Source organism: Sus scrofa, chromosome 6 (assembly GCF_054392235.1).
Source record: "Sus scrofa isolate SSC_HxYL_T2T_F1_AM1 chromosome 6, Sscrofa_HxYL_maternal_Yorkshire_Landrace_v2.0, whole genome shotgun sequence".
In the NCBI taxonomy this organism is placed as follows: Eukaryota; Metazoa; Chordata; class Mammalia; order Artiodactyla; family Suidae; genus Sus; species Sus scrofa.
Window position 1 is genome coordinate 39,887,116 of NC_139388.1, and position 24,713 is coordinate 39,911,828.

At 45.0% G+C, this 24,713-nt stretch overlaps 1 long non-coding RNA gene across 1 annotated transcript in view; it reads left to right on the plus strand.

Moving 5' to 3' along the window:
- The window catches only part of LOC106510507 (uncharacterized), a 35,220-nt gene extending 16,781 nt beyond the window's left edge, over positions 1-18,439 (plus strand). Inside the window, exon 2 of the long non-coding RNA XR_014805963.1 lies at positions 18,356-18,439. This is a non-coding gene — a long non-coding RNA (uncharacterized LOC106510507). The remainder of the gene's footprint in view (positions 1-18,355) is intronic.
- Positions 18,440-24,713: the final 6,274 nt, after the last annotated feature.

A 24,713-nucleotide genomic window follows, 5' to 3' on the forward strand; every position in this document is an offset into this window, starting at 1 on the left:
GAACTCCACCAGATGTACTTAAATTTCAACTCTAACCAAGCTCTGAACTCTCCCTTCCTCTGTTCTCCCTCAACACACTGGAATCATAGAATCTTAGACCTAGGAAGAAGTTGGAAATCAAGAAGAGTCCCTTGCTGGTATGACAGATGATAAAACCAAAAGGTTATGATTTCAGGTGGTATATCCAGAGTTTCATACCTGATGGCAAAATTGGGACTGCTCCTTGTCCTGTAGCACCTGGACTCGATATTCTTTCTAAAGAAGTGATTTAGCTGACCCTGTGTTGTTGCTAATTCTATACCAGACTCCTGCTATCAGCCTAATTGCTTTCTGAGCACATGAGAGAGAGAGAAGTATGGCAGGGCATGGAGTCTGCCTAGTGAGAAGCTGACTTACATTTTTCACCAGGAGGTCAAGGACTGCTAGAGGGAAGCTGCCACCTGCTGAGCCTTGTCTTTGACCTCTGTGTCCAACTGGTCTCTTTCATCCAGTTAATCTGTTACGCGGATGGGCACTCATGGCTTCAAATGGGATATTTCTAAGTTTCCTGACATCTCTTGCATTTCTTGGCACAAAAAATGAATCATATTACTGGGATAATGAACCATTTAATGACTTGTGTGTTGATTTATCAGACAGTGCTGGAGAGGCCAATTTAAAAATATAAAGCCATAAGTCACCCAGTCAGGGTGTGTGGTAGGCTAGAGGCCTGGCTCCGGCTGGGGATTGCTGTGTTAATCATGATGACGCCAGGCCTGGCAGGCAGCGCAAGGACATAGGTGCTGGGTGCTCTTCCCCTTGTGAGATCATTTATTTAAGCAGCAATTGTTATGTCCCCCCCCCATGTGCTGGGGGCCTGGGAGAGAAAATAACCTAAAAAATCAGACTGTCTCCTTCTCATTGGGCTAAGGGAGCCTAAGCCTGGATCTCCTGGGATTTTGGGGGAAGTCAAAGCCAGAGACGGGGGAGATGCTTGTGCTATAGGCAGCAAAGGAGCTGCCAATGGAAGTGTCTCCAGCACTTTGCAGGCAAAACAGTCCCAACACCATCAGTCCCCATGACTGATCTGGCCATCCGAGCCTTGGCATCCACATTCTGCCAAGTGGGTGTGCGCTTTTTTATTTTATCATGCAAAGAACAGTTTCTGGGGGGAAAAAAAAGACATAGAGAAATTCTTGAACTTAAGTGATAGTTAAAATAGGTGCCAGGCACTTATGTGCTTTGATGAAGCAGGTACTAGTCTAATTAACAACAAGTGATGAAGAAACTGAGGCTGAGACTTTATGAAAGTCCCCAGTGGCCACACAGCTCAGAGGTTCACTTATGACCCTTTGACTCTGGAAACTGGAACTCAACCACCATGTTGACTGCCTCCCTTTCTAGAAAAGGAGTTTCATTCAAAGAGAATAAGTCGTATCTGCTTTTCTAACAAATAATGTAAAAGGAGCTCTGCTGGTACCCCAGACTCACTCTGAAAAAGAGAAACAGCCACAGCATTTCCAGTCAACACATAAAAGTGAGGAGTGAGGACAGATAGTATCAGAAGCCCTGCAATGAACCAGACACCGTGACTCAATCCAAATGCACCACCACCTTGGATGGGGGAGATTTTCCTTCTTTAAAAATGCGATGCCCTCCCTGCTGAGCACACTCTGCTACCCTCAGCCCCACTCTTTAATCTGGCTTCTCTCTGCAACACCCTGCTTGTTGAGCTCCTGGTTACGTCCACGTTGCTGCCTGCAGTGCACACATTTCAGGTCTTATTTGATCTCTCAGCAGAGAGATGGTCTTAATTCGTGAAAAGCGCTGCTCCCTTGACACCAATCTCCTCTGATTCTCCTCCTATCCACACCTCCTCTCCCAGAGCTCCCCATCCTTCTCAGACTCCTTTGCCGGACCTCCACCTCTGCAGAGCTCAAACTATTGCAGCTTTGTCCTGGGCCCTGTCTACCTAGTTGCATTGCATCATCTCATCTAATCCCATAGCTTTTAATATCATCCATGCTGATACTATGCTTTTCTTTAGGTTTTTTGTTTGTTTGTTTGTTTTGCTTGTACCTTCTTGAGTTGAACTTTGACTCTATTTTTGGTCATTCTTGTGTTGGAATAAGTGCAACGATTACCAAATCTGTCACTGAATATGGCTTTGGCCATATCCTATAAATTTTTATCTTTGGTAATTTCACTGTCATTTATTTCTAATTATTCATAATGTCAGTTTTGACACTCTATTTTCTTCCTTTTTCAGCCACTCAGAGCATATGGAAGTTCTTGGGCCAGGAATTGAATTTGAGCAGCTGTGGCCCTACGCCACAGCTGCAGCAATGTCAGATCCTTAACCCGCTGTGTTGGGCCTGGGATCCAACTGGCAACACCACAGAGACAAGTCAGATCATTAACTCACTCCTCCACAGCAGGAGCTCCTGATAGTCACTTTAAGCTAAGAGTTATTTCCAAGTGAGATGTTTGTGATATCTAAGTTTATTGAATCCTTTCAGTGAATGGGGCCTCTATGATTTTGGCCTTTTGGAAATTGGAATTTGCTTTGGCCTAATAAAAGGCCAGTTTTTAAAAAGTGCCACAAGTATGTGAAAAAAACATGCAGTCTGTTTACTGGGTGCAATTCATATTAGCAAGACAACTATACAGTTAACTGAATTAGATACAGACAATTCATATATAAAGCATAAGAGATATTTAAGTCATTGTCTTATTTAAATCCTCCATGGCCTAATCTTTTTTTTGGTCTAATTAATATCTTAATCTCTTAGAGAGGTTTTTAAGTCTTTCACCAAGACTGTGGTTTGTCAATTTATCTAATATTTCCAAGAGTTTTAGCTTTATAAATATCAATGTTTATGCTGCTCTGGTCATGAAGGTTTATGACTATAATATTTTTTGGGGGGATTGTAGTTTTTATATATAACATATCTGAATCGTTCCCAGTTGATGCTTTTCACCTTGAATTCTATTCTGACTGCTTTACTATTGCCATTCCTGTTTTCTTTTTGTTAGAGTTTTTTAGGTATATAGCTATATATCTTTAATTTTCAACATTTTTCTGTCTCTTTAAAAAATTTAGGCATTTGTAAATAACATAGAAATTGATTTTAAAATATTCCAATTCAGAAATCTCTCCTTAAAATGAAGATGAAATTCACATTTATTGTGATTTTTGTTACTTAGATTATTTTAGCGCTTTGAAGTTTCATCTTATTTCTAATCTCCTAATGGTTGATCTTAAATTTTTTTTAATGACATAGTATTAGACAAGAGCTTTATACATTTAACTGATACATGTGAACAGAGTTTCATTTTAATGCCCAGAATTAATCTCTACCTTTAGCATACTGTACACTCTCTCTCCCCCCTCCATCCCCAATACCCACAGTATTTTGAAATCATCTGGAATTTTAGTCTGCATTTTAATTATTTTTTCCTACATCGTGCTCATGCTTTAAAATTTTCCATTCTTTTCAATTTTATCAGGCCTCACAATCTCATCGCTGGCAACTATTTAAACTTGACTATGGATGTTATTAATTTCCTTGCTCACTGCTGTGGCAGACTGTATTTTCAAAGATGGCCATAGAGTCTCTCATCTGCCCTGCTCTTTTTACAGTTAGACCCACATCCTCTTCCTGAACCTGGCTGGCCCTTTGTGAATGCCTCGACACGTGGACTGTGGTGGAAGTGACATGATGTGCCTTCTGAGCTCAGAGCTGGCTGACATCTGCAGGCTGAACCATCCTGTCCACTTGGTTCTTTGCTGTCTCTTCTGCAGTGGATGCTTTCTGATGAGTGTTAGCTTATAATACTGAGATCCTCACCCTCTGTGATCCCTCTCCTGTGTCGACAGACGTAGCTCTTCCCCTGCTCCTCCAATCTTTCTTCCTCCAAGCCCTTAACCAAGCAAGATCTAATGATGAATTGATGCTGGGCCCACCATTGACCTGCAGCTTGGTGAGCCTGAAAGTCTAGCAGGTGATGGGAAGTTCTGGCAGTAAGGTCAGACCACTTAATATCCCCTTTTCAGACACTCTACAAGGGATCAGCAGCAGTCCAGGAGACCCTCTTTTTTTTTCTTTCTTTCTTTCTTTTTGATTTTTAGGGCCACTCCTGCGGCATATGGAAGTTCTCAGGCTAGGGGTTGAATTGGAGCTACAGCTGCCAGCCTACACCACAGCCACAGCAACATCAGATCCGAGCCTCGTCTGCGACCTATACCACAGCTCACAGCAAAGCCAGATCCTTAATCCACTGAGCGAAGCCAGGGATCAAACCCACAACCTCATGGTTCCTAGTTGGATTCTGCTGCACCATGATGGGAACTCCCAGGAGCCCTTTTTAAGTTCTCTTCTGTGGATGGCATTGCCTTTCTCTGGCACTATAGGGTCTGCACTGAAACTCTTCTGCTCTACACAACCTCTTTCACCATCACAAATACCTTTAGTACCACAGATTCTGCCAAGTGATGTGGTCCAAGCGAGGCTGCTTAGACAACAGTCCAAATCTAAATCTTCTGCAGACCTGTCTTGCTCTAGGCCCCTTAAAACTGGTAGATTTCTGTGTTACTCAATAAATGGGTCAAAGTAGTATTCCCAAGCATGGTTTATGTCCTCCTAAAACCTTATTATCTAGTTATTGTGCTTGGTTCTTAGTGGTTGAAGGTTCAAGCTTCAATAGCTTGTCTTTTGCTTTTGAGGTGATATTCCAGAATGTCCCAGACCACTGCACCAAAAACAGCTTCACCAACAGGTCCTTGGATTTTTGTTGGGTTTTATCTTCTACCTTCTAAATCATGTTTTGTTTTTATTTAATTTTTTTATGGCTGCACCCGAGGCATTTGGAAGTTTCCAGGCTAGGGGTCAAATCAGAGCCCTACCTGCAGGTCTACACCACAGCCACAGCAACGCTGCATCCAAGCCGCATCTGCCACCTACACCACAGCTCATGGCAACACTGGATCCTTAACTTACTGAGCGAGGCCAGGGATCGAACCTGCATCCCATGGATACTAGTCGGGTTCGTTACTGCTGAGCTACAATGGAAACTCTTAAATCATGTATTTTAATGAGATATCTAGAATATTTGCCCTTCTTGCTCCAATGAGCAAGGTCCAATTAACATTATGTCCTTATTGGGGCCTAGGGGATGCCACCTCATAATCGGCTTCAATGGCATATTGATTATTTTGAATCAAATTTACTTAAGAGACAGCCAGTGCAGGGGGAACACTTTGACCCTCTTCCCTGTCTCCCTGAAAGAAGGAAATAAATCTGCCCTATGAAAAGTGGCCTCCTTGTCCTGGGAGGTAGGAAGACATCCTTATCACTAGGAACAGAGAAAATTCAGGCTTGCCAGATCCTTAACCCACTGAGTGAGGCCAGGGATTGAACCTGCATCCTCATGGATGCTAGTCAGACTTGTTTATACAGTCTTCTCAGCCCTTGTTACTTCTTTATGAATTTACTGTCCAAGCCTAAATTTTCTTACATTCCTTACTAATTTAAGCACCCAAACCTAAGTTTCTTGGTCAATTCCTCTCGAACATATCATTTCTTTGTCTAAAAAATATAAAAGCTTCCTACTTTGGCTACTTATTAAGTCCTGTCTCTGTGAGACCTCCTTGGGCATGAATTAAAATGTGTTTCTTATTCTCCCATTAATCTGTGTCAATTTTATTACTAGTCCCAGCACTGGAACTCAAGGTGGATAGAAGAGGAAATTCCCCTCTCCCACATCATTAGTATAGGGGACTAGGAGTTCTCGCCGTGACTCAGTGGAAATGAATCTGACTAGCATCCATGAGGATGCAGGTTCAATCCCTGGCCTTGAGCAGTGGGTTAAGGATCTGGCATTGCCGTGAGCTGTGGTATATGTTGCACACCCGGCTCGGATCCTGCACTGCTATGGCTGTAGTGTAGGCCAGCGGCTACTGCTCTGATTCATCTGCTAGCTTGGGAACCTCCAAATGTGTGGGTGTGGCCCTAAAAAGACCAAATATATATGTGTGTGTATATATATATATATGTTATCATCTGCTATCCTCAGACTCTATTGCGGTAGAAAGCAGGATTAGCACGGCCCTGTGGAGGGTAAGACCGAATGTATCCTGGTGTCCATCCATGAGAACACTAACTGCTTCTGAGCCTCCTGCATGATGGGTGTTGAAATAATGTGTTTGCCAAATCAGTCGCTGCATTCTGCATGTGTGGTGTGCTGTCATGTTCTGGAAAAGATACCACATCCAGCATAGTTGTAACCAGGGCTACTTCTTGGTTTCACTCACAGTCGTTTACTGTCATCTGCTGTGACCCATTTTGTCTTTGCAGGATCCGGACTTGTGAGTTTAACGGAGACCACTATGTTTGTGTCTTTTAAATCTTTGAGAGTGGCACTGCTCTCCACTCTTCTTTTCAGGATGTGATATGTTGTTTTTTATTTATTATTTGGTCAAGAGTTGGGGGATGAGGGGCCATTTCAAGGTGTCCTTCTTGGTCTTTCCTATCAGCACAGCTTATATTCCATAAATCAAGGAGCCGACGCGAGGGTCTGTAGCTATTGTTTGTGCAGCATGTGGCCTCTGGGTTCCAGAGTCAGTCCAATGATAAATTCAGGAAGGGGAGGCAAGGACCACCATGTGGAAACCACTGTGAGACAGAGTTGGACGAGGATGCCATTTAGTGCTGCATCCCACACGCCCTTATGCTGTATCATATGGGGCATGATGGCATTTTGGGTCCTCAGGTTCTGAATAGGTTGATGGCCACTCTGATGCTACCCAGGCCATGCAAGCAAGGCCAGGAAGCTCACTGGAAAGTCGTTCTGGGATTGCTCCTGCCCATGCTTTAGGCTGTTGAGTTTCTACACCATTAAGCACAGCTCAATGATGTTATCCTGGAAAAATGTCAGGACAGCCATTCCTATTCCTTTACCATGGCCATAACTTTATCATGAACTCATATTTTAGTACTCACTCTTTCTCTATATCTATCTTTGGCTCCCTTTCTCTGTTTGTCATTTTGTCAATCTTTTGGAAAACTCTCAGAGTGTAATTCTTCCCTTTATCTCTCTGTTCCTCTTGCTGCTTTTCTATTCACTTTTTTTTTTTTTGTCTTTTTAGGGCTGCACTCTCGGCATGTGGAGGTTCCCAGGCTAGGGGTCGAACTGGAGCTAGAGCCATTGGCCTACACCATAGTCACAGCCACTAGGGATCCAAGCCACCTCTGCGACCTACACCACGGCAATGCTGGATCCTTAACTCACTGAGCAAGGCCAGGGATGGAACCTGTGTCCTCATGTATACTAGGCAGATTTGTTTCTGCTGTGCTGCGACAGGAACTCCAGTGCCTTTCTGTTCATTTGATAGTGGAGTGGTATCTTGTTCATCTCTGACTACCTAGAAATTAATCTGGTCCTGGCCACATAGGGACTCTGTAGTAAAATTTGCTTGCTTGTGAATGGGTATTTAATGAACACCTATTATTTACCTGTTACCCAATAGGCACTGTGGAAGATATAGAAATGAATAATATATGAGGAGCTCATAGTCCAAGGAAGGAAGTGCAGGGCAGCCTGGAAAAGGGAGGGTTCTATGGTTGCAGCTCTAGATCTCAGTTGAGAGTAAAACTTGAAAGAGAAGCAATGGCTGTGCTTAGGCCCTTCAGTCTCTGAGCCAATAATCTACCAGGTCAAAAGGGATGAACCCCCAGGGTGAGGGAACTCCTCTACAGCTTTTGCAGCAGGTCCTGCTTTCCCAGTGTTGGTCCCAACTCTGGGACCGAGATCACCTGGACACCTTCTCTGGGCAGCAGAGCAGTCAGTGCACCATGGCGGCTGCTTTTCTCCTCCACCACCTCTGGGGTCCAGGCAGTCAGCCAGCTGATGCGGATAGAAATTGTTCTTTAAAAGGTCTTAAACTACCTCTGCGACCATTTCTAACAGTTTGAAACAGCACAATGCCTTTTTAAACATTTTTACGCAGTTCCTTTTCTGTACTATCTTAAAAGAATGAACTGCCTAACCTTCTTCCTCCAAAATTGAATGTTTGCTACTGAGAGAAAAGGAAGAAAATTATGCAGCATGGTATTTGTTGCTAAGCCTCAGGAGGTAGGAGGTGAGATACTTGGGCATGTTCATTGCTAATGCATAAAACTAGGAGAGAAATTTATGTTCCTACTTATTCTCCTCCCCCTTCCTCTCAAGAGAAACATCAAGAAGGTAGAAAAGAAGAGGCAGTGTCATTCCTGTATTTAAAAATCCTCCCATCATAATTGGAATACAATTTAAACTCTTCCTAAGCTCTCCTTCCAAGATCTGCCCCCTGCCTGCTCGTTGACCTCATCTCCTAAGCCTCCTTTGTCTCAGTTGCTCTCCTGGCCTCATTTCTTTCTTTCGTTTTTTTTTTTTTTTTTAAATTTAATTTAATTTTAAAAATTATTTCCCCAATACAGTTTCTTTTTTCTACTGTACAGCATGGTGACCCAGTTACACATACATGTACTTATTCTATTTTCTCACATTATCATGTTCCATCGTAAGTGACTAGACATATTTTCCAGTGCTACATAGCAGGATCTCATTGCTAATTCATTCCAAAGGCAATAGTTTGCATCCATTAACCCCAAGCTCCCAATCCACCCCACTCTCTCCCCCTCCCCCTTGGAAACCACAAGTCTCTTCTCCAAGTCCATGAGTTTCTTTTCTGTGGAAAGGTTCATTTGTGCATATATTAGATTCCAGATGTAAGTGATATCATATGGTATTTGTCTTCCTCTTTCTGACTTACTTCATACAGTATGAGAGTCTCTAGTTCCAGCCATGATGCTGCAAATGGCATTATTTTGTTCTTTTTTATGGCTGAGTAGTATTCCATACACCACATCTTCCTCATCCAATCATCTGTCATAGACATTTGGTTGTTTCCATGTCTTGGCTATTGTGAATAGTGCTTCAATGGACATGTGGGTGCATGTGTCTTTTTAAAGAAAAGTTTTGTCTGGATATATGCCCAAGAGTGGGATTGCTGGGTCCTATGGTAGTTCTATGTACAGATTTCTAAGGTACTTTCATACTGTTTTCCATAGCGGTTGTACCAGCTTACATCCCCACCAACAGTGCAGGAGGGTTCCCTTTTCTCCTAACCCCCTCCAGCACTTGTTATTTGTGGACTTATTAATGATGGCCATTCTGACTGGTGTGAGGTGGTATCTCGTGGTAGTTTTGATTTGCATTTCTCTAATAATCAGTGATGGTGAGCATTTTTTCATGTGCTTGTTGGCCATCTGTACGTCTTCCTTGGAAAAACGTCTATTCAGGTCTTTTGCCCATCTTTCCATTGGGTCGTTGGCTTCTTTGCTGTTGAGTTGTATAAATTGCTTGTATTTTCTAGAGATTAAGCCCTTGTCAGTTCCATAATTTCAAACTGTTTTCTCCCATTCTGTAAGTTGTCTTTTTGTTTTCTTTTTGGTTTTCTTTGCTGTGCAAAAGCTTATCAGTTTGATTAGGTCCCATTGGTTTATTTTTGCTCTTATTTTTGTTGCTTTGGGAGACTGACCTGAGGAAATATTCATAAGGTTGATGTCAGAGAATGTTTTCCCTATGTCCTCCTCCATGATTTTTTTTTTTTTTTTTTGGTCTTTTTGCTATTTCTTTGGGCTGCTCCCACTGCATATGGAGGTTCCCAGGCTAGGGGTTGAATCGGAGCTGTAGCCCCCGGCCTACGCCAGAGCCACAGCAACGCAGGATATGAGCCACATCTGCAACCTACACCACAGCTCACGGCAACGCTGGATCGTCAACCCACTGAGCAAGGGCAGGGACTGAACCCGCAACCTCATGGTTCCTAGTTGGATTTGTTAACCACTGCGCCATGATAGGAACTCTCCTCCTCCAGGAATTTGATGGTGTCTTGTCTTATGTCTAAGTCTTTAAGCCATTTTGAGTTTATTTTCTTGCGTGGTGTGAGGGTGTGTTCTAGTTTCATTGATTTGCAGGCAGCTGTGCAGGTTTCCCAGCAATGCTTGCTGTAAAGATTCATTTCTTTTTTGGGAACAGCTGAGTGGTTTGCTGGGACTGGCTTATATGGCTCCTGTGTGTTAGTTCCGGCTTATATGGCTCCTGTGTGTTGGTTCCCAGCTATGTGTTCAGTGCCTTGCGTACGCCACTCCTATGGCTCAAAATGGTAGGAGTAGTTACACCACGGAAATGCGCAGACACTAGAAATCGGAATCCCTTCCTCCCCTTCCCCCAGCTCCACCCCAACCCAATGGCAACCAATTCCTTTTCCTCCTTTGGTCCTTTTCTCAGCTGTTTCCTCCACCTGGAATGATCTCCCTCATTTTTGTGTCCAGCTCCTTTCAGTACCTCAGCTCATGTACACACCTCCTCTGAGATGCCTTTCTTGACCACGCAGTTCTAGAGGAGCCATTCATTCACTCATGATCACATTACTGTTTTAATCCTCTGAATATGATAATCAATGTATATACCTAAAAATATTAAAAACATAAATCTCATATAGTTCAATGTTATGCATGTGACATCATTTTGTTTAACTTATTAATGACAAGGCTAGTTCAAAAGAGGAATATGAGAAAGAGGATTTTTTTCTTTTTTTTTTAAGGCCGCACCCACGGCATGTGGAAGTTTCCAGGCTAGTGGTCAAATCGGAGCTGCAGCTACCAGCCTATACCACAGTCACAGCAACACAGGATCTGAGCTGCATCTGTGACCTATACCACAGTTCATGATAATGCTGGATCCTTAACCCACTGAGTGAGGCCAAGGATCGAACCGGCAACCTCGTGGTTACTAGTTGGATTTGTTTCTACTGAGCCACTATGGGAACTCCTGATTTTTTTTTTTTTTTTCTTTTTGGCTGCACCCATGGCATGTGGAAATTCCTAGGCCAGGGATCAAAGGCATGCCTCAGCAGTGACCCAAGCCACAGAAGTCACAATGCCAGCTCCTTAACCCACTGAGCCACCAGGGAACTCTGAGAAAGTGGGATTTTACCTTTAGTTCATTGGGGGAAAAAGATATACTAAGATAAGATTGCAAAATTAGATTAAATTTTTTATTGTATTATTTTCTGTTTTTTTACTGTGAGGCAATAAAATTGGATACGGGGGTTATTTTCTCTTCTGGACAGAAAATGATATACCTTAGCAGTTTTGCAGTTTTATGAAATTGCAAAATGTCTGGGTCCTAATCAATTATGGAAATGGATGCACTTTATTAAGCTCTGAATAATTTTTATGTAAAAAGAGAATGTCAGATAATAATATGTCTTGTTATTTCTCTATGTGCTTTTATACCTGTCTTCTGTGTCTGCATCCCAACAGGAGATAAATTTCTGAGGATCTGAAATAGTGCCTGGAACAGAGCAGGCACTCACTACATATCTGCTGGTTGAAGACTGAGGCTGGGCCCCATGGGAGGAAGATCCAGGAGGGAAAGTCTACAGTGCCCAGAGACTATGGAGGAGCTTTGGGCAACAGGGCTGATCTATAAGCTAACTGGGCTCCATCAGCCTTAGTTGGCTGTATAGGCTTCTTCAGTCTTTTTTGGAAACTCCTTTTGCTCACTTGGAATCAGGAGGGAATGGGAGAGTGGTCCTAACTTATTTAACTTCTCTGTACCTTGTTTTCCTCAACTATGAAATAGGAGAAATAACAGTAACTTGAGATAAGACTTGATACAGAGCCTATGTTTGTGAAATGCTTAGTGTAGGGCCTGGTATGTGCTCATTACATGCTTGCTGTAGGCATTTACACAGTACATATAGGAAGCACCTGTGGAAATTCAGTAGCAGGAGCGATGGCATCCAGTGTGTGGCTTGGGAAGGCTTTGGCAGGTGACATGAAATCTAGGCCTGGAAGAACTGGCAGAGTGTCAGTAGGTGGGGCTGGAGGTGGTGGTGAGTAAGGGAATTCCTCTTGCAGAGGGAGGAGTCTGAGCAAGGACCCAGAGGTCGGAAGTGGACACCATGAAAGGGGATGTGAGCCTGTCTGAACCTCAGCTCTGCTGATCACTAGTTGTGTGACCTTGGTCAAGTGACTTAAACTTTCTAAGCCTCAGTTTCTCCATCCATAAAATGGACATGACAAGGGTATGCTCTAAGGAATTGAGATGATCCACACCAGGTACTGCAGGATAGCGACGGATAATTGAGAAATACACAGTTACCTTGTTTTCTTATCCTACTGAGAGAAAAGCTTCTTTTGCCTCAGACTGCTGGTTAGAGTTTAGTGGGTTTCTTCTCACTTTTCTACTGATAAAATGCTTTTTCTTTTTTTCTTTTTATTGAGAAACTACAAGTCATGCTATTCTCAGTTCTTGCACCTATATCTACTTGAATTTCATTTACTGAAATTGAATTCAGATGGGAGAAATATTGTCAGGAAATAAAATGCCTGCTATGCCTCCATAGGAGGTGTTTTGATTTGATTTTGATCAGAGACCAGATCCCTTGTGTGCTTCTCAGATGTAACCCCAAATCCCATATTTTGAAGAAATGAACCAACTACTACAGGAGTGATTTGTTGCAGTCAGCCAGCTGGGTTTGAGTGCAAACAAAAATACTAAGAAGCTGGAGAGGATTAGGGAACTTTTTGGTGGGCTTTATCCCCACAGAATGCTATTTGGACCTTAGAACCAAAAGTTCAGCATCTAAAGAGGGCAGCCCTGTAACCTCTTCATTAACAAACATTCCCAGGAACTGCTTGAGCCTGGCGTTTTCTCCCAAAGCAGAGCCTGAGATGAAGGAGGGATTTTGGGTTTTGGTTGTTTACTATGGGAAGTGATCCCAAGAAATATGAGTGTGGAGAGCAAGGAGAGCAAGGCAGGGAAGGGAGGAAGTCTTTGCAAACAGAGACTTTCAGGAGTTCCCGTCATGGCTCAGTGGAAACGAATCTGACCAGTATCCATGAGGACGCAGGTTCGATCCCTGGCCTCACTCAGTGGGTTAAGGATCTGGCATTGCCCTGGTGTAGGTCGAAGAGGTGGCTTGGATCCCTAGTGGCTGTGGCTGTGGCTGTGGTGTAGGCCAGTGGCTACAGCTCCAATTTGACTCCTAGCTGCCTGGGAACTTCCATATGCTGTGGGTGTGGCCCTAAAAAAAAAAAAAGACTTTCGAGTAGATTACCACTGTGGGTAACAGAGGCTTAGTCCTTCCAGGGTCTTCTGAGGAACAGCAAGTATAGAACCGACCTCAAAAATATCTCTCCAGGGCCATAGGAGGGGAGCATCAACCACGAGCAAGCTGAGTCCCCCATTGTTGATGGTTGTCCTTGGATGTTAAGGCCTTCCTTAACTCAGGCTAAGGTGACCAACGTGTCCCAATTTGCCTGGGATGGTCCCGATTTCCAAACTGAAAATCATGCAATCTGGAAACCCCCTCAATCCTAGAAAAACCTGGATGGTTAGTCACTCTGGTCCAAAATGACCTGCGTAGCGTCCTGCAGAATTCACAGTGGGGTGTCATAGGGCAGGAAGCAGGAGGACCATGGAGCAGTGGAGATAAGGAGGAATCCACACCATCCCAGAGCCGGTTTCAGCAGCACAAGCTGGGGTAAAATGTGGGCTGTGTGGATGTGAGATGGGCACAAGAGGTACCCAGGAGAGAGGGAGCATCTAGCCTGGAGGAGAAGATGAAGCAATTGACTCTCTTGCATGTGGATGAGGTGCAACCCCAGAGAGCAGAACTTAGACCATGGGGAGCAGAACTTAGACCATGGGGAGCTGCTCTAGGGAAGGTGTGAAGGCTGAAAATAAGGGAGAATATTTGGACAGTTTCTCAGTGATGAAAATGTATTGATTAGGAAGATCATTTGCTCCAATCTCTCATGAGAAACATGAGGCTTAGGATAGGAACAGGTGTGACCTAGGTCACCCAGGCTTAGGAGCAAGTCCAGGCCTAGAACTTTAGCTACCTACTCCCTTGAAGTCAGGGGATGTGAGAAAAGGAGTCAGATGACCTCGTGAGGGAGAAAGTTCCTTGTCGCTGGAGGAACTCTTGGGCCCGGCTACTGTGGGAGATGATTCATGCTTTGGGTGACCTGAAGCTGCCCTCTATCCCAGAATTTTGTGGTCTAATGATGCATCAGATTGGAGTTTCTAAAAGTAAAGTGTCCTGAGAATAGTAAGGGGGGGGTGGTTCCTGTTGTGGCTCAGTGGGTTACAAACCTGACACAATGTCCATGAGGATGTGTGTTTGATACCTGGCCCTGCTCAGTGGGTTAAGGATCTGGTGTTGCCACAACTTATGGCATGGGTTGCAGGTGTGGCTTGCTGTGGCTGTGGCATAGTCAGGCAGCTACAGTTCTGATTTGACCCCTGGCCTGGGAATTTCCATATGCTACAGGTGAAGACCTAAAAAAGCAAAAATAGTAAGAGGGAGATAGATGAAGAGTTAGAACTAAATGGTGAAGATGCAAACACAGCAGGAGGCACAGCCCAGTACTTATTGCTTCTAGTCTCTCTGCATTGACTGGGTCAAGTCTGCATGAAAAGCCTGCAGTGTGAGTGCAGGCTTTGCATGTGTGTGTGTGTGTGTGTGTGTGTGTGTGTGTGTGTAGAGGAAGGAAACAAAACAGAAGTGTTGGACTGGTTCAGAGAGCTGAAATAATTCAAGTGCCATCAAAGAAAAACTGAATCGTTTTGTGTTGTAAATATGAAAGTCTAAAGGCATTTTCAAGATAAACCTCGGCCAAATGCATGTTCACAGATCTTTTCAAAAGAGGCAAATGAAGTAAGGATTTCAATTCTGAATTTTCACAAAGTGGATTTCAGACTCGGGCCCTGAAAGCCCCTTTTCCTGTGGGGAAGAAAGATTTTCTCTGCAGTGCTCAGCCATTCTAGTGGAAGCTTGCTCTGTTGTCTGGGCCATTGGATAGTGAGAAACTGGAGTTTTAAGGGAGGGAATGGGCAGAGATAGAGACCCAGAGGTTGCAGGGCTGGTGGGGGTAGGATTCACCTGCTCCTTCTGGTGTATGATTCTCCACTCCTTTAAGAAGCAGCAGGTACACATCTCATACAGGTGGGTCCCTGCGTTACCCTTGAGGCATCGGTTTAGTTTCTGGGGAAAGGGCTCAGATGCTGGCCCTCCTGCATTGTGCTTTCAAGTTCCAGAGCTGTTGCTTCTCATGCTGACCAGCCCTGGGCCTCTCTCACCTTTGCATTCTGTCTGTAAAGCTGGGATAAGAGCAGAATATTCCTTGCTCGCTCCTTGATGTGATTGAGGAAAATGGAAGCTGTTTGTAAACTGCAAGGTGCTCTATTCATAAATGCTTTATCTCCGTGGACACATCAGCCCCCATTCTTCTTCCCCCACCTCCTACTGCTGCCCCCGTACCCCTCCCAGACCTCCGACTTCCAGTCCATACCATCTACAAGGCAGGCAAAGATTTGGTATTGTTCCCTGTGATAAACTGTTGTTTATCTCCACAAATATGGGAAAAATCTTGAGGCTAGGGACCATCTCTTTTACTTAACAAAACCAAACCCCTTCCTGTTCATTAAATTGTTGATTAAATCTCCTTCTTTAAATACTGACATTTATGTTTTCAACAGGTACGCCATCATGTGTTGCTAAGTGATGCCAAAATTACTGCCATTTTATTTTCTTTAATTTAAAAACATTTTTTCCCCTTTTTTTAGCTGCCCTGTGGTGTATGGAGTTCCTGGGCCAGGGATCCAATCTGAGCCACTGTTGCGAAGTTGTGACCTATCACTCAGCAGGAGTAACACCAGCTCCTTTAATCCACTGTGCTGGGCCAGGGATCGAACCTGCATGATGGCGCTGCAGAGATGCCACCCATCCTGTTGTGCCACAGCGGGAACGCCACTGCTATTTTAAAAAGTGTGTATTTACTGACATCTCTATCTTGTGTAAAACCAGCCATGAGAAGCAAGCAGATGTTTTTCACAGGCATCTGAATGCTTCGGACCTTTGGCGTGGTCACCCTCGCCTTGCAGTGATTCTAGGCACGGAGTCTCTCCAAAATGGAAATGAGGTTACCAGCTTGGGAGAGGCCTTCCTGAGATGATCTGAAGCTTTTGGTGGGAAGAAGAGGGTCGAGTAGTTTGGGGCAAACTGGAGAAGCACTGCAAACTGTTTGGGGCAAGGAGAGGACTTAGTGATAGGTTTGTATAGCAGGCCTCCTTAGCATTAGCTAGTAATTTTTTTTTTTTTTTTTTTTTTTTTTTTGTCTTTTTGCCATTTCTTGGGCCGCTTCCCTAGCATATGGAGGTTCCCAGGCTAAGGGTCCAATCGGAGCTGTAGCCGCCGGCCTAGGCAAGAGCCACAGCAACGTGGGATCTGAGCCGCGTCTGCAACCTATACCACAGCTCCCGGCAAAGCCGGATCATTAACCCATGGAGCAAGGGCAGGGATCGAACCCACAACCTCATGGTTCCTAGTCGGATTCGTTAACCACTGTGCCACGACGGGAACTCCCTAGCTAGGAAATTATACTGACTTGGAGCTTATTAATTTTATTCCATTTTCACTTTTTCCTTCTTTCTTTACAAATGTCGCAAAGCCCATTTTATTCAATTTGCCATTAACACTGAACCACCATCTCCATGATCCCACCCCCCCCCCAAAAAAAAGCAAATCAGGGAGGTTACCTCAGCCATTTAAAATCCTGTGGTAGGGAGTTCCCGTCGTGGCACAGTGGAGACGAGTCCGATTGGGAACCATGAGGTTGCAGGTTCGATCCATGGCCTCGCTCAGTGGGTTAAGGATCCGGTGTTGCTGTGAGCTGTGGTGTAGGCCTGCGGCTACAGTTCCGATTAGACCCCTAGCCTGGGAACCTCCATATGCCCCAGGTGTGGCCCTAAAAAGACAAAAGACAAAAATAAATAAATAAATAAATAAATAAATAATAAATGAATAAAATCCTGTGGTAATTGAGAGGCAGTTGTGGGAATTTAATGACAAGTCCTGGGGAGTCCAGTTTATTGCTAATCCAGGGATACAACTCCGTGTGACAAATGCTGGCTGCCTTCACATTTCGTTACATGAAGAGGGGAGATGGAAAGAGATATATATCTCATGTATACATATATATGAGAAGAAAGACAGAGAGAGAAGACTCCACAGCCCTCAGGGCACAGGTACTGGAGGGCACTGGCAGGACGATGGTTCGGTGGCTCTTCCCCCACCCTTCCCTTCTCTGGTCCCTCACCTCCCCCCTCTGGCCTCCCTTATGCTTCACTTTACCCCATCCCTCTCTTCCCTGTACCCTCACCTCACCTGTTGCATCCCTCACTTCCCCACCCTGCATTTGGCATCTCCAAGCTCTGGGGAGGCTCATCTGAAGCTCAAGGGTAATGTCGAGGTTGTCTATTGAGTATTGTACGCCACCTGTTAATTGAAAAAGGCATTGTAGGAGTTCCCATTGTGGCTCAGCGGTAACGAACCCGACTAGTATCCATGAGGATGCAGGTTTGATCCCTGGCCTTGCTCAGCGGGTTAAGGATCTGGCTTTGCTGTGAGCTGTGGTGTAGGTCAAAGATGCAGAGTGGATTTGGTGTGGCTATCTATGGCTGTGGCATGGGTTGGCAGCTGTAGCTCCTATTTGACCCCTAGCCTGGGAACTTCCATATTCCTTGAGTATGGCCCTAAAAAGCCAAAAAAAAAAAAAAAAAAAAAAAAAGCATTGTAAAATTCTTTTTTTTTTTTGCTATTTCTTGGGCCGCTCCCGCGGCATATGGAGGTTCCCAGGCTAGGGGTCCAATTGGAGCTGTAGCCACCGGCCTACGCCAGAGCCACAGCAACGCGGGATCCGAGCTGCATCTGCAACCTACACCACAGCTCACGGCAACGCCGGATCGCTAACCCACTGAGCAAGCACAGGGACCAAACCCGCAACCTCATGGTTCCTAGTCGGATTCGTTAACCACTGCGCCACGATGGGAACTCCGCATTGTAAAATTCTAATGTACTTATATTAAAACAGAACATCGAAAAAAAAAAGGAACATCAATTATTCTTGTATTAAAGCAGCAACATTGCTAGTATACCAGTTGGTATTCAATGATATTCTTTAACCCTACACTTCTTTTTCTTGATTCTGTGCTTTTTTTCACTCTGTTTCTTCTTGTCATGCCACTTTACCTGCTAACTGTCTACACACAAGACTCAGCTTCATTGTCACTTACGTCTGGAAGCCCCCTACGAATCTCGCTGGCAGGCTCAGTCCCCCCACAGTTCCTGGGTGCGTTGTTTTTATCACTAGCACTCATCATTTCATGCCACGTTATCTATTTATGGTCTGTCTCCCGCTCGCTGCTGCAAGGTCAGGGACTGTGTCATATTTATCCTGGTGTCTCTAATCTTGCACAGGTCTGGCCATATAATGGAGAGTCGGGGAGTGTTCATGAGCTTGATGCTGATGTCGTGTGCTCAGATGCAATGTGAGGATTCAAATTCACAAAATAAGAATGCCATTTATCTTCTCACAATAAGAGAATTACAGAACTGAATTTACCGAGGAGGCCTCTGCTACAGGCGCTGGTGTTCCTGTCGAAGATGTGAGTTTCCTTTATTCTCACACAGGGGCTCACGGGAGCTTTACGATTCCGTCACGGCTCACAGCTCTGTGATTGCAAGATCCTCTTCTGCCTCCTGATTTTCCCTCTAAGCCTACAGAGGATGACAGGAGGAACAACAGCCGGAGGGGAGCTGCTTGTAGAGAGACGGGCAGCTGGAAAACACACAAACACACTCCTCTCCCCTCTTGCATGCCCCCCCCCCCCCCGGCAGGTGTAGTACACACCTGGAAACCAGATGATGCGGTGACTGTGGCTGTGTGCTATGAAGCATAATCTAACCTTCGATTTCATCTCTAAGGTCAGACCACGTGTATTCCTAATAACCACAGCAGGATCACAGCCTCCGGGAGGTGATGGCACGGGGTTGTGCCCTCTCCAGCCTGGAGACGTGCCCTGCATCCCAAACCTCAGTAAGGGTAGAGGTGTCTTAGTCTGAGTTCCTCCCAAGGCAAGCAGTTGATGTGGGACGTGAAGCCAGGCAGCACTGTTAGGGGAGGTGGCAGTGAGTCAGAGGAGGGGACATAGCCCCCAAGGGTGAGTGTTTGAGTCTCCACTTTGGGTAGCATTTGGGGCCTCTTGGAAGAGGTTACCCTGCAGGAGGGATGGAGAGAGCTGGGTTGTGTGTCTGTTGTCACTGGCTAGGGTTGGCTTCTGGGAAACTGAGTTCCCCAGTGTTTCTGGCCTGTTACATAATACAGGCAGAATGGGCTCCAGGGGCAAGAGGAAGCCCTCAGGGCAAAGGAATGCCATCTGGCCAGTGGACGTTGGGTTGGTGGGCATGCAAGCGTGGTCCTGCAGATGTGGCAGACAGGGTGCGACAGCTCCAGAGTCCCGGGGCACAATGCCGGTCAGAGGCTTGGCAGGATTACTTGCTGTCACTTCCAGGCCCTTATGCCATCCCTACAAACAAATAGCTCGTTTTAATCTTAAGCGCCAGACGGTCAGAGTTTATGGGAGCAAGGCACGAACGTGTTCTTGAAAACTGCCCTATAATCTAGCTCGTGTTTGACCAGTGCTGATATTAGGGTTTAAAAATGTCTCGGAGCTTCTCAGTTGGTTTGACCTCTCCCACTCTGATCTTCTAAAGAATAATTTGATAAACAGGTGATTATGGAAGCTCTACCAAGAAGGGCAACCAGATTGTGCCAAACCACAATGTGTGTCTCCATGCAGTGATGCAACTTCAAGGCCAAGGAGTTGCAGGCACCAGAGGTGTCAGAAGCCTGACCAGACTGCTCTCAGTTTAGCATTTGCCCCACATGGGGCTTTATTAGAAAAGCAATGAGGATTTATCAGGACTACTAACAAAAGAATTGTGCTGTGCTTTCTGTGCCTCTTACCCCTTCTTAATGATGTGTTTTTTTGAATATAAAACAAATGTTCAGTTGTCAAGGCTCTCTGGGAGAATGTTATACTGTTGCTTAATATTTAAGCATTTGCTAATCTTTGGGGACCAGAATTAATACTCAATGCTAATTTAAAAAAAAAAACACTTCACATTTGTATTGCACTTTATTAATCAAGTGAGGCGCTATCTGTCAAAAACACTTTGTAAACTGTGAAGTGCTCACTCTTATTCCTTAGGCTCTAAATCTTAGCTGTCAGTTCAGCCTAAGGTACGAGTCACTCCTGGTAGAAGCTGGAGATCTGTCTGCAAAGGTGCTGGGTGAAGAAATACCACCTTGGAGAGAGGACAGCAGTCGGGGATGGGGAGAAATCTCGATCCCGGCAGGGGATCTCAAGGAGAAATGGTCCATATTTGTGGTTTCATGGATCCTGCGGGAGCTCACTAAGCGCAGAGCCAAGAAAGCAGCTATATATTTCTGAGGAAGTCATGTGTAATTACGCCACTGCTCTTATGTTGCTTTATGGCAGCTAAGAATGCTGTAATGTCTTTTTAATCATAAGCACAGGCCCACAGGTCCTAGAGAGAGTGGCTGAATTTGAAATTAAAACAGAAACCCAATAAAAAGGTCCAACAGATATTTTTTTTTTAAACACATTGTTATTTGGTGGAGTGCTGGACAAATTGTTTTATTTCCCCCATTTGCAAATTTGCTTTCAAATTCCCTTCACCTTCATTATCCTCTACTTTGTCAATAATCATTTTCTTATAGTTCTCTCTGACAGCCTCTCCAAAGGCTACCACACAGCTTACTTTTTGGCCTTTGTGTTTAAAGGCGACAGAAAAAAATGCACAGTCGAATGCAGCTCAGGCCATGCTTGATTTCAGGTTGAGTCTTCCAAGAAGGCCAGCACTCTCTCAACCGAGGGCTTGGCAAGTTGGCGTCTCATGGGATGAGAAAATTTAGCCTCTGCCCTCAGGAGGCTGACTTCTAGAGAAGACAAACCAGCAGCTTTCCTGCATCAGGAAGGCAATGGCTTTTCCATGAACCCACGGACTATCCCCCAGGCCACACCTCCCCTCTAAAGAGCAAGAGGCTAGGGGATGCACTATTGAGTTTTTCAGTCTTTAACAATGAGAAAGAGGGGAAGGGGGTTAGGGATGGGTTTTGAGTAAACTACCTACAAGCATGTTTTAAAATAGGAATAATCTCCGTTTTTTAAGGGAGGAGACAGAGGCTCCGAGAGATGAAGTATTTCGCCTGTTGTCACATAAACGGTAAGAGCAGGAGCAGGATTTGGTGTGACTCAGTCTGACTCAAGAGTGTGGCCTCTGAACCAGCTCTTCTCATTCTAGGCACCTGCTGCCTGTGCCCTCCTCCCAGGCTGTGCCCCCAGTGCATCATGGGAGAGTTCTGACTTAAACACTGTGCGTTGCTAGGTGTGTGGCTGTTTGGAAGAGAGAGTCTTCAAAGCTTGGGCATTCCTGCTGTAGAGTCTCCTTAGCTGTTCCTCCCTCCCTTCCTTCCTTTGCATACTTATTAAGCACCTCCTGCAAGCCAGACATTTAGGTCTGACACTCTGCCTAATCACTCAACAGCTTGCTGAATACATAAATATTTGTGGTCTGGCATAATTCTTCTGCCCCTTTGTAAAGAACAATGGATTGGTTGGTGTGAAGTACAGGCCATTATTCTCATTTCTAAGTCTCTGTTCTGAGAGCATCAATATGGCAGTTTTCAGAAAGAAAAAAAAAAAAAAAAAAAAAAAAAGGAGAAGAAGCCAGGCCCTTTCAGGGATATTAAACCTCTTAAATGACAAACCTGTAATTTGTAGAGGGAAAATGATTCCCTGAATGCATCTTATATCCTTGAGTTCCAAATTACAAAGTTCTCGCTGAAATTGGTTTCTGCCCAGGAGGAGATAACGTCAGTCAAGAAGCTGGCTTTCTGATCAACACGGCGCTTTTGCTGCAGAGCACGCGGCCCCAGCCCTGCTCCACCCAACCAGGAGCATTAGAGGCAATTTCTATTTCTTGCTGGGACCTTCCGTGAACATTTCAAAGACAGGAGACAACAGCGGGCTAGAGAGGTTATTAAAATGCGATTTGATTTTCAGCAGGGGTTACAAGGATGCATTCAGTGGAACTTGCAGATGCTGATGGTGGTAATGACCCGGGGCCCAGCTCCCTTGGCTAAGACATTTAGTGAGACCCACACACCAGTCACCAGCATTATCATCTTATAAAATGAGAAGATGGCTTTTGACTCAGGTTGAAACTATCGAACCTGCTGATAAACTTCAGCCAATAGCAAGCCTCTTAGTAACTTCCTCATCATTCCTCGTAGACATCACTTGTTCCTGTTGGAGGTTCTCCATGAATGAGACAGATGGACTGAGGCCACTGAGTCTCATGAGCCCTTGCAAAGAAGCACTCCCTCCAAACACAGGTCCCTGGTCTTTGTGGTGTCCCTGTTCCAGGCCTGGTCCTTGCCCTCGGCACAGCTCCTCGGGTGCCAAGAAGTCCTTGAGACCCTGGAGCACGTTTCACTTCAACTCTGCTGACAAGGAAACTGATCTCAGAGAGCGGTTCCGGGGCTCACTTCAGATCCTGTCTAGTCTCAGGCCACAGTGGACCCAGGAGTCCTGGCTTGGTCAGCAGTTCCCTGCCCTTGTCTTCCCAGTGCTCTGGGGACTGTCCAGCAAGCTCCTCTCCACCTCCTCTTCGGGAGTAGCGAGAGCACCAGCAACCTCCTCAAAGACTGAGAGCCTCTAAACTGCTCAATAATCTGGATTCTTTGCTATTTATTTAGTGAAGCCTGCCTCCTGAGAAGCCAAAGCTGAGAACTAAGACAAGGGCAGATGGTGCTAAGCTTTCCTTTGAGACAGTTCCCTAGCTTCGAAGCTATGAAATATTCAAAGCTATTTTGAGAAATGACCTTTTTAAAATTAAAAAAAAATTGTTTTAAAGACCATGCTCTCTCTTCTTGTAGCTTTTTTTTTTTTGCTTTTTAGGGCCATACCTGCGGCATGTGGAGGTTCCCAGGCTAGGGGTCAAAGAAGAGCTGTAGCTGCTGGCTTATGCCACAGCCACAGCAACGCAGAATCCGAGCCATATCTGTGACCTACACCACAGCTCACGGCAGCACTGGATCCTTAACCCACTGAGCAAGGCCAGGGATCGAACCTGCATCCTCAGGAATGCTAGTCAGATTCATTAACCACTGAGCCACAACGGGAACTCCTTCTTGTTGCCTTTTATTTTTTATCTTTTTAAATTTTTTGCTTTTTGTGCCACACCCACAGCATATGGAAGTTCCCAGGCTAGGGGTCAAATCAGAGCTGTAGCTCCTGGCCTACACCACAGCTCATGGCAATGCCAGATCCTTAACCCACTGAGGGAGGCCAGGGATCAAACCTGCATCCTCATGGATATTAGTTGGGTTCATTACTGCTGAGCCACAACGGGAATGCCCTTGTTGCTTTTTAGATGAAGGAAAATCACTTGGGAATGCAGGCCTGAGGTTTTACCGTGAAGCCTAGAAATGCTCTCAGAGAATAAAGACTTGCAACTTTAATGTCCTTTATGGTCTAGGAGAATTCTGAATTTTTCCTTGTCATCTTTGGTTTAGCAAAGTCACCAACTATTTACACGCACACTCGCCCCCTACCAGTCTTTCTTGATTTAAAAACCAGAGCACAGTTCACCTACGCACACTGATGGTCAAAGGGCATCATGGCTGGGAAGCTGCCTCGTGATGGTCTTCCTTCCAATGGGATCATTTCCATCCGAAGTAAACGCAAAGAACGCAAAGTTTACCAACTGCGGGGACGTCTTTTGCTTTTTTTTTTTTTTTTTTTTTTTTTTTTTTTTTTTTTTTGCCAGCTAGAGTGTTCTGCAATAAAGTCAGTCGAGAAGTTCCTGTTGTGGCTCAGCAGGTTATGAATCCCATTGGTATCCTTGAGGATTCTGGTTTGATCCCTGGCCTCGCTCCGTGGGTGAAGGATCCGGTGCTGCCCTGAACTGTGGCATAGGTCACAGATGCCTCTCGGATTCCGAGCTGCTGTGGCTGTGGCTGTGGCCAGCAGTTGCAGCTCCAATTTGAACGCTAGCTTGGGAACATCCATATGCCATAGGAGAGGCCCTAAAAAGCAAAAAAAAAAAAGTCAGTTGAGCCACTTTTACCCTTCAAGATGTCAAATGTTTCCCTGCTCAGAATCACCTTTTATTACTTGACAGACCGGCTCTTGGCCTTTTTTGGGCCTTGACTCACTCTGGGCCTTTTTTTCTCTGTTCTTTGAACATACCAAGCCTATTCTTGTTTCAGGGCCTGAGTACATGCCGTTCCCTGTGCGCAAATCCTTTCTATGAGATTCTCATGGGCTGAACGCTTTATGTTCTTTGGTCTCAATTGGCTGTAATACACTCCTCCCAAGATATACCATCTATGCCTGTCTGCATCAGTTTAGGGCAGTAATAGAAAATGTAACTCGGAGTTCCCCCTGTGGTGCAGTGGGTTAAGGATCTGCCGTTGTCACTGCAGTGGCTTGGGTTGCTGCTGTGATGTGGATTTGATCCCTAGCCCAGGAACTTCCCACATGCTGCAAAGCATGGCCAAAAATAAGAAAAGAAAGAAAAAGAAAGCTTAACTCAAACTGGCTTAAATAAGAAGGGAAATCTATTGGCTAACATACCAGGCAGCCCAGAGACTGTGAGGATTTCAGGGTTGGTTGACCTGGTTTGTTGGAGGCACCAAGGCCCTAAGTTTTTTCCAACTCTCTGCATCTACGGTGCCAGCTTCATC